The following is a 10568-nucleotide window of genomic DNA, read 5'->3' as shown; positions in this document are numbered from 1 at the left end:
AGACTTGGATGTCTCCTTGCCAGATAGATATGTTAGGGTGGTTCCTGGTCAGATACAGGTTGGACTAGGTGGATTTAAAGGTCTCTTCTAGTCCTGAAATTCTATGATTCCATGTAGAAATATGAGTAAAAAAATGCTTTACCATATGTGAAGCACAGTTGTAACATGTAAGGACAACCATGACAACAGCTCACATTTCTATACAATTGAAACAGCATTTTTCTTAACACTTCCTTGAAAACAAGAGTACGTTTTTGTTGTTCTTCTTTGAGGTCTTGGTAATAGGGGAAGATCGTTCTGCACTCCATGGAGACAGATAAAAAACGGGCTAAAAATAGCACTGGCATTGGCATCAGAATACTTGGGTTTAAATCCCTCGCTGTTAGATTGATTTCCCTAAAATGAAGGACTGATCCTGTAGCACCCACTGCTCGCTTACTCAGTAAAACTCCAGTAACTCCCTGTTACCTCTGAGATTGAATATAACATCTCATTGGACTTTCCAAGCTCTTTGTCATCTGGCCTCCTGGTACCGTCCAGTCTTCCTAGACCTTACTCCCTTCTAGTACAGTACAGGGCAGCGATACTGGCTGCTTTGCTGTTCCTCTGGACGCTGAGCATGTCTACCGGTTTTCCTCATGCCTGCCTCTCCTCATCTGTACATCTGAGCTTCCTTCAAGTTTCATCCGAAATCCAACTTTCCTCCTTCCCTAAGAAACCTTTCCTCTTCCTCCTGAATACTACTACCTTCCTTCTGCCGCTTATTTTCACCTTATCCAGTCTATAGTTTGCTTGCACACATTGCACAGGGATTCCATGTTGAACCTTCCACCAGACTGGGAGCTCCTTGAGACCAAGGACTGCCTTTGCTTTCCTTGGTATCCCTAGCCCTTAACACCCTTCCTGGCAGAGAGGAGGGACTTACTAAAAGGGTGTTGACTTGACTTGACAATTTGGGTGGCCTTGGGCAACTCATTAAACCAGTTATTTACCCATCTGTCAAATATAAATGAGACTTAGGCTATCTTCTTCTACACCCCTCCCTCACCATGTTTGTGAAGGTCAAGTGAGCTGATGAGATAAGGTGCTTACAAAGTGAGGTACAAACGTCAGCTGCTATGGCTCTTCCTCATTAAAGAGCCCATTTTCTCCCATTAACTCATCTAGCTGTGAGAGGAAATGATAGGATTAAGGAATGTAAGAAGGCCTGTGAAAGGATGCCAACCAAGGATCTGAATACCTGGACCAGGAGGGGAGCCGGTCACGTGATAAGGATGAGGCAGAATGGCTTCAAGCCCCCATTGTGCCTTGGGAGCCATTAGGACTTAGGAAAATCAAAGGAAGACCTTCCCTGGTACATTGGGGAATTCCCTTATGAAGGATTCCACAAAGAGACACAGTAAGAGGTCATATGGGATAAGAAGGTGTGTATATATCAAGATATATACCAGTGCAGGGTGCACCTTCATCTTTGAGCTCCCACATCAATCAAAAGTCAAATCTTCACTCAGGACTTACTGGGTTGTCTCTGTTGTCAAAGACTGATCAATACCAACACACCACTGTTAGGACAGTAACATTAGTTAGTTTCTTCTCAGGTAGAAAAAAAGAGGGAAGAATTTTTTATTAGGAACCCAGAACCAGGACAGAGTTGAGCTATTAAAGAATCTCGCTTGCCTACTAAAGAAACACAGAAATGGTCTTTTAATCAAATTAAAAAGGTTGCTACACTGGAGAGAACACTGGTTCTGACTTCAGAGGTTATGAACTCTAGTCCCATGATGCTTACTAGCAGTGTGGTTGTCAGTGAGTCTTTTAGCCACCCTGAGCCTCAGTTTATTCATCTGTAAGTGAAGATTTTGGATTCGATGACTTCTGAGGTCCCTTTTAGCTCTAAATATAGAAGTCTACCTTATTCTCTCATGTATAGTAAAAAATAGAAAAGCTCCATTTTTTTTCTTGTTTAAATTCCAAGCCTGGTCTCATATACACTTAGGGACCCCTTTTCTGATACATGGGATCCAGAGAGTATAGTGCCCATTTGATAGAACAAGAGGAGAGCAAAATAAGTGGCACCCCTCCAAAATTCTACTGAGCCATAGAAGTATCTAAGCCCAGCATGAAGTTATCATAAATTGTCCTAGAGCTGTTCTCTTCAGTTCATTGGCTATTTATTATTATTTTTTTTATCCCAATCATGATTTTCCAGGTTTCCCTGCAGCAAAATATCTCCAACATTAAGATGATAAATGCCTATAGGATTGTGGAGGGGCGGGATTACACACATAAGCCAAGTCAGGTAATCTTGGGTTGCAAAAATGGTAGTAGTTTTAAGGAGGGGGATGAAGTGGTCTATTTATGGATTTCCTAAGTCATCTTACTCTGCCTCCCATTTATCTCATGACCCTATTTCTTCTCAACTGGAAGAATAAAACCTCATATAATAGTTTTGTGACTATGACATAATCTCCATTCATTTTCTCATTTGAACTTTAAACAGGTAGGTGAGGTAGGCCATGTATGTGACTGAGCTGGGATTTTAATCTAGAGCCTCTTATTACAAATCCAGGTGTACCCTGCCTGACCACCTCCAGTCCCAGCAAGCCAAATTCCAACTGACGTGGTATCAGATGAACCCACCATTCTCCAACCATCTATGGATGCTGTGTACTCAGGACAACTTGGCTCTGCCCATATTGACTCTGTGACCCAGGGAAAGTCATTTAATCTTGAAGTACTCACTTCGCTGGGATTCTGAGTTGCAGAGATGTTTATCTGTGTTGGTAGAGTAGGTTTCTTCATCCAGGAGTTTCCCATCCCAACGAAATCACAGGTCCACTCCCCACCCCTTTCCATTCTACCAGACTGCTTTCTTTTTGATCCATTCATCCCACCACCACCAAGGCCTCTCCATCTTCAATCCTGCTTCTTTTCCTAGATCCAAGTCAAATCTATTTTCCTATTTTCTTTTCTCCTGTTTCTTGTCTATTCTCATTAAGGTAGGAAGAAAAGATGAAAGAGGGAAAACAGCAACATTAGCAAGAAATCAGTGCTTGAAGCTAGCTGTCTACCCACAGCTTCAGACCAGATAATAAGAGTGTACATTTCCAAAGCATTTTCAGGCTTACAATGTGCCTTCTTCATTGCTATTTTGTGAAACAGGCATTGTAAATATAATTTCCCCCATTTCACAGATTTTTTTTTTTTAACTGAGACTTGGGTAAAATGATTTGCCCACAGGTGCACAGCTAGTATTTGTCAGATCCAGGTTCTTCTGGGCACATAATAGGCATCCAGTAAATACTGGATTGATAAGAAGCCAGACTATTTGGTGTTTGGTGTCCTGGGGAGACAAAAGCACATGAATTTGGAGTTGGAAAACCTGGGTGTAAATCCTTGCTCTGCCATTTACTGGTTGTGTGACCTTGGGCACATTGCCTTCCCTTACTGGGCCTCAGTGTCATCATAGGAGAACTAAAAAGGGTTAGACTAACTAATGTTTGAGGTCCTTTTCAGTTCTAATATTCTGTAACTGTAGGCCTCTAAAATCAGGTCTCTGGGATATTGAGGTCTAGGCAATAGCTTGGAACTGTAGGACAAACAATAGCCTTAGAAGGCTTGACTGGGTCTACCTCTTAAGGCCTGTGATGCTATGGTTGTCATCCAACAGCAGTCTGAATGCTAGAATTTGACAAATGAAGTCTCCTGTTGGGGTAGGGTTAAGGGGGACAGACATATTCCAAAGACAAGAATTTCACATAAGAAGAACTAAATTAGAATGAACAGTTCCCTGATCATTCTTGACATGCATCACTGGTTAGAAATTATAACAATTAAATCATAGTCAGGGCAACCTAGTCCAGAGCCCTCTGCCTAATTGGAGAGCACAGACTTCTAAGAGGATCTGTGTTGCTGGGCATGTCATGAGGATAGTACCTCGAATTTTCATTGCATTTTGCTGAGGAGGATTTCCAAGCTTCAGACTTGACAGCATTTGATAATATCATTTCCTAAGCTTATTTGGTCATAAAGCACTTAGAGGCATGTCAGCACGACCCAGACTACAAGAGGGTCAATAAAAGCAGACACCAACCCTAGAATAAACAGGGTTTGGGAAAACATGGGGCCAAACTAGAGAAAATTAAGCCTTTGTAATTATAAAGTTCCTCATGCATTGGAAAGAACGCTAGGTTTGGAGTGAAAGATTTGAGTTCAAACCTCAGCTCACCCACTTCCTAGTTCTATGACCTTGGACAAGGTTACTTCACATCTTTCATCTTCTTTCATCTCTGTGATGAAGGGGTTGAACTGAAAGATCTCTAAACTCCCAGAGCTAAATCTATTATCTTATGAAATATTTCTGATACAGCTGTAATTCACTCAATTAAATTTGATTCAGCAATCAATTATTAAATGCCTACAGTGTCCAAAGCACTCTGTTAGGCACTGGGGAGGATGGGAGGGAGGATGAGGGTACAAAGATGAAAAGCCAACACAGTCCCTGGTTTCTAGGAGCTGCTGATGTGTTCTAAGGTGGGAGCAGTGAATATGAGAGATGCAGAAATAGCTTTAATTATCTTTACATCAGAACAAAATCCCAGTGTCATCCCTTATAATTTGATTGATACAGCACATTTGCAATCTAACCAAAAATTCTCACTCATTGAATGGTTCAGTTGAATTCAACAAATACATATTAGGTATCTCCCCATGTACATAGCACTGCACAGTCATTGGGGAATATAGAAAGTATAGTTAAGACAAAAGATCCCTGCTCTCATTGAGCCTTTAGTTTATTAGGACAAAAAGACATAGTCATGATAATAATACAGAAGAACATATGGTATGTGCCTTTGTGAGAGCAGGATACGCCCATGACTTCCTATTTAACATTTTAGAGAGAAACATCACAAAGCAGCCACATTTTGACCTGGAACCCCTATTTATAATGCATGGATCATCATGGCTATGAAGTAAAACATCCACTGTCACCCAGCTGGGTAAATTCAGAACTGCTACCACTAATGCTAGTAATGATTACTGGCATTTCTAGAGTCCTTTAAGGTTTGCAAAGTGCCCAACATACTTTAATTCATTTGTCCCTCATTAAAAGCCCCATTTTACAGAATAAGAAACCAAGTTTGGGGGTGGGTAGGTGGCGCAGTGAATAGAGCACCGGCCCTGGAGTCAGGAGGACCTGAGTTCAAATCTGGCCTCAGACACTTAACACAACTACTAGCCGTGTGACCTTGGGCAAGTCACTTAACCCCAATTGCCCTCCAAAAAAAAAAGAAACCAAGTATGAAAGAAGTGAAGGAGCCACATGACCTTTCTAGTTGTACAGTGAATGTTTGAGGAGGGATCTGAATGCAGGTCTTCCTGACTCTGTATCCTATATATTATCTACCATGCCCATTAGATTGGAAGCTCCTTGAAGGCAGGGGCTGTTTTTTGCCTCTTTTTATCACACCAGAAATTAGCACAGCACCTGGCACGTAGTAGACACTTAATAAAGGTAGATTGGTTGATGCCATACTAGACTGGGACTCCTATCCTGACTCCAAGGCCACTCTCGCAGCCAAGTTAGAAATAGAATGCTCACAGCTTTGGAGGTGTGTATACTTTATCTGCTGAGGAACTAACTGCCTTCATGGGCTAGCTGAGTATTGCAGGCATCCAGACAAGTGAGGTGGCCCAGGCTCTGGATAATTTGAATTCAACTAGCTGTAATTACTTAAATAATAGTTCCTGTTTAAATGAAACATTATGATGGCAAAGCCCTTTCCTTTTGCCCAATCTCATGTGAGCCTAATAACAAGTTCACGAAATACACATTGTAATTATTTTTATTTCCATTTGGTGCAACCAAAATTTTGACATAGTGAATCTCTGGAGTCAGAGGTTGTTTTTTAGTCATGTCTTTCTCTTCTTGACCCCTTTTGGGGTTTTCTTGACAAAAATACTGCCATTTCTTTCTCCAGTTCACTTTACGGATGAGGAAATTTAAGTAAATGGGGTTAAGTGACTTGCCCAGGGTCACACAGCTAGTAAGTATCTGAGACCAGATTTAAACTCAAGAAGATGGGTCTTCCTGACTCCATGCTGGTGCTTTATCCACTGTGCCACTTGGCTGCCTTCTCAGAGGACTTGAGTTCAAATTCTTTGTTTAACACACACTAGCTGTGTGACCCTGGGCAAGCCACTTAGCCTCATCTGTAAAATGGAGTATAATAGCACCTACCTCATGAGGTTGTAATAAGGAGCAAATGAGATTATGAAGCACTTTGTAAACTTTGAAGTGTTGTATGAATAGTGGCATTTATTCTGTAGGTAACTTAATCTTTGGGGCTTGGCTTTCATAGCTGTAAAATGGGAATACTGGACCAGATAACTTCTAAGACCCCTTCTAGAACTGTGTGCCTTTACTCTTATCATGAACTCTGTATTCTGAATCAAAGGATCTGAGTTTGAATCCTGGTTCTGTCTATTACTAATTGGATGTCTCTGTCATCTGTAGACCATCTCATAAAGGCTTGCTGACAGGTTGGCCACAGCAACTCTCAGAGTTCTAGAAGGGTGTACAACTGTTATTAGTGGAGAGAACCTCTATGGTGATGAAATCACACATATCAGAAATGATGGAGTATTTCACAGATAAGGAAACTAAATCTGCCTGGCAAGTGCTCGATGGCATGGAGAGGTACTAGGAGGGTTCGGCCTGAAGGGGGTTAAAATGAGTTAAATTCTTCTTTCCATCTGTTATTAGCCATGTGGGCCTGGGTAAGTGATTTGACTTCTCTGGAATACTTTCTTGGAGAGGTTACACTTAACCAAGTCGCTACTTGAGAAGGAAGCTGGAAAGTGGCAGATCCAAGACTCAGTTTACGCCTCGAGGCTTGAAGCCCAGTGATCTCTTCAAACAGTGCTATGCATCTGGATGATGGCTATGATGATGGTTCAGGAAGTTGTTATATCTTGTGCCACTCAAATCAACAACAGGCATTTATTAAGCACTTACTATGTACAAGTCACTTTTAAAAACACATTTTATATCTGAGTGTGCAAAAACAAAAATAAAAGTTCCTGCCTTCAAGAAGCTTATTTTCTCCTGGGGTGAGGGTGGGGAAGTTACAGTATGTATACATATAAGCACAGTATAAAGAAAGTTGATGGGGGAAAGAGGTCTGACAAGTGGGAAGATCGGGGAAAGCTTTAAGGAGTAAGAGGTTCCTGAACTGAGCCAGAGAAGAAAAACAAGAATTTTAAGAGTAGAGGAGGAAAGAAAACATGCCAGCCCTGGGGAAAGACTTTGGGGAATGTGCAGAGGCCCAGAATAGGGGGTTGTCTTTGGGGAATGTCTCATAGGGCAGTTTGGCTGCAATGTTGAGCTCATTATGATATGACTGGAAAGAGAGACTACAACCAGGTGATGGAGTGTATTCAATGCTAGCCAGGGAAAGGAGCTTGTCTTTTTTCCTTGAGGCAATGGGGAGCTTCTGTAGGTTTTTGAGCAGGGGAGAGTTATCAGATTATACCTGTACCTTTGGATGAGGATTTTTGGCAGCAAGTGGGAAGACCAATTAGGAGGTTCTAACTGTGGTACAAGTGAGGGGGGAGAAGAGCCTGAACTAAAGTCTCCCCTTCTATACAACTATCCAAAACATAAAGCAAAATACTTCTTGGTAAATCTAGTCCTCAGGCAGCTAGTGGCACAATCAATAGAGCTCCAGACCAGGAGTTAGGAAAACATCTCCCTGAGTTCAAATCTGGCCTCAGACCCTTTCTAGACATGTGACCCTGGGCAAATCATTTAACCCGGTTAACCTCAATTTCCTTATCTGTAAATTGAGTTGGAGAAAGAAATGGCAAAATCACTCTAGTATTTTTTATCAAGAAAACCCCATAAGGGGTCATGAAGAGTCATGACTGAAAATGACTGAACAACAACAGAATCTAGTCCTAGCACCCATCCAGTGCTGTGCTAGAGATGCCTCCTGCTCATGAGGCCATTATTAAATTTTCACTCCCAAACTCACTCCAGACCGTTTAATTGAGAATGGGAGTTCTATAGCCTTTCAAGGTTTGCAAAGTGCTTTACAAATACTATCTCATTTTATCCTCACAAGAACCCTATAAGGTAGGAGCTATTCCCATTTCACAGTTGAAAAAACTGAGGCAGACAATAGTTCATTGATTTGCCAGGATTACACAGCTGATAAACATCTGAGGCAAGATTTGAACTTAGATCTTCCTGACTCCAGGCTAAGCACTCTATCCACAATGACATCCAGCTGCCTCATAAAAGGAGGGCATTTTAGATCATCCTCATTTCTCTTTGACAAAGTTTACTACACTATGCATTAAAGGAATGCAATAGATACAGTTTGCCTACATTTTATCAAGCTATTTACTCAGACAAGATAAAGACTCGTGAGGTAGCTGCTGGAACATTTGGTTGGATTTTGAACCTGCTGTATTCATGGACCCAAAGAGTGTTCATTTATGGTTTGCTGTCATTTTGGTCAGAGGTCTCCAAGAGGACTCATCTGGCATGTGAATACTTGACATTTCTATCAATGACTTGGATAAAAGCATCAATGGCAGACAGAGGGCATCATATTAGGGAGAATAATCAAAGTACAACCTGTAAAAGAGTCAATATCCAAAAAGACTGAGGCCAAAACATTGGGCTGAATAAAATAAAATGGAATTTAATAGAGAAACATGTGAAATCTTACTCTTGGCTTAAAAAAAGTCATCTTCACAAATAGAAAATGGAAGCTGCGGCTAGGTTGCCAACTGTATGGAAGGGGAGTTTTATTTTGGAGCCCCGTATGTCCAGTTCTGGGGAGGGAGCGGCAGTCCTCAGGTCCAAATAACCAAATTTATAGGCAGGATCTGCTCTTTCCTTGTCAGCATCATTCAGATGGGCGTAAGTTAGTTCAGAAAGTTCAGCACCTCCTGCTCAGGACCATAGCTGAAATACTGGGCTCCCTTCTAGGTGCGACATTTTAAGAATGTTTATCTGAAAAGCACGCAGATGCTCATAGATTTAGAGCAAGAAGGAATCTTAGAAGCCATTGGGTGCAGCTTTTTTATAGAGGAGGAAACTGAGGCCCACAGAAATGGTCATATCCTAGAAGAATGACCTTAAGGTTGAAGGGCCTCAATACCATGCCATGCAATGTTCTTTGAAGGAACTGAGAAAGAGAAGACTCAGTCAGTTAATCAGTAAACATTTATTAAGTGTCTACTGTGTGCCAGCTACTGTACTAAGTGCCAGGGATACAAAAAAAAGACAAAAAACAGTTCCTGCCCTCAAGGAACTTGCAATCTAATGGAGGAAACAACAAGCAAACAGATAGGTACAAACTATGTACAAGATAAATAGGAAATAATTAAGACAAGGAAGGCATTAAAAAGGGAGGGGTTGATACAGGGGGTAGGGAGAGCATTCAGTATTTGAAGAACTGTCACCTGGAAGACTTAGTAGTCCTGTTCTGCTTGGCCTTTAAAGCAATGAGTAAAGGACTGGAGAGAGGGTGATTAGTCTTGAGAAAGGAAAAGCCTCGTTACAGACCTCTACAAAAGTAGAATGAGCTGCTTCAGTAAGTATTGATTTCCCCCTTCAGTGGGGGTCTTTAAGCAAAGCCTGGATGTCTGTTTGTCAAGCATGTTGTAAAAATGATTAGTGTTAAGATGAGACTGTTGTTGTTGTTAAGTCGTTTTTCAGTGGTATCTGACTCTTTGTAATTTTATTTAGGGATTTCTTGGCAAAGATAATGGAATGGTTTGCCTTTTCCAGCTCATTTTACTGATGAAGAAACTGAGACAAACAGGGTTAAGTGACTTGCCCAGGGTCACACAGCTAGTAAGTGTCTGAGGCCAGATTTAAATTCAGGAAGATGCGTCTTCCTGACTCCAGGCTGAATATTTTGTCCAGCATACCACCAAGCTACCTTTGACTTGGACCAGAATCAGGGGTGGGGAACCTGTTTCTTAGAGGGCACAGGTTCCTGGACTAAATAACCTCAAAGGTTCTTCTGACTCTAAAATTCTGTGATTCTATGAGGAATATGAAGATAAAATTGTTCTGTGGTTGATAAATTTTAAAATAATATCCTTGTCATGTCATTGGAGTGGTCAAAAGTTATCTCAGAAAGTTAACTGTGCCCTCTCACGGACCAGTGAGAAAAGGGTTGTGCGAAGTCAAATTGAGACTAGGTATCTCATTTTCAGAACGTCTCAGTCTGTTGGGCAAATGCCAGTTTGGGGATTCACACCGATGTTTGCCTTCATCTCTATTCCTTCCTTGTTTCACATGTATGAGGATTGTTTTCTAGGCATTAGGCCGAGACCTATTTGAGAATTTTCTTTCTCAGTCAAGTCATGCAGAAAATTGCTCTCGTCACAATCATGGATTTCACTTGGGTCTCACAACAACCTTCTCAACAGAAGTGGGAGGGTTGGGAGGTAACAGAAAGAGCATGGCAGTAGTTGGGGAAACCTAGGTGCTAGTCTCATCTCTCTCTCTCTCTCTCTCTCTCCTCTCTCTCTCTCTCTCTCTC

The 10568-nt window shown here is 41.5% G+C and overlaps 1 protein-coding gene across 29 annotated transcripts in view; it reads left to right on the top strand.

Annotated features, from left to right (window-relative positions):
• Nucleotides 1-10568, top strand: part of DLG2 (discs large MAGUK scaffold protein 2) — a 2470643-nt gene that overhangs the window by 2212554 nt on the left and 247521 nt on the right. The gene's annotated exons all lie outside the window — the stretch shown is intronic.

The sequence above is a fragment of the Petaurus breviceps genome, unplaced genomic scaffold (assembly GCF_028583685.1).
Source record: "Petaurus breviceps papuanus isolate PSGF00001 unplaced genomic scaffold, PetGlider_PUasm1.0 90823, whole genome shotgun sequence".
NCBI classification, from domain to species: domain Eukaryota; kingdom Metazoa; phylum Chordata; class Mammalia; order Diprotodontia; family Petauridae; genus Petaurus; species Petaurus breviceps.
Note: the sequence above shows the minus strand (reverse complement) of the source record. Positions and strands in the feature narration are given on the sequence as shown.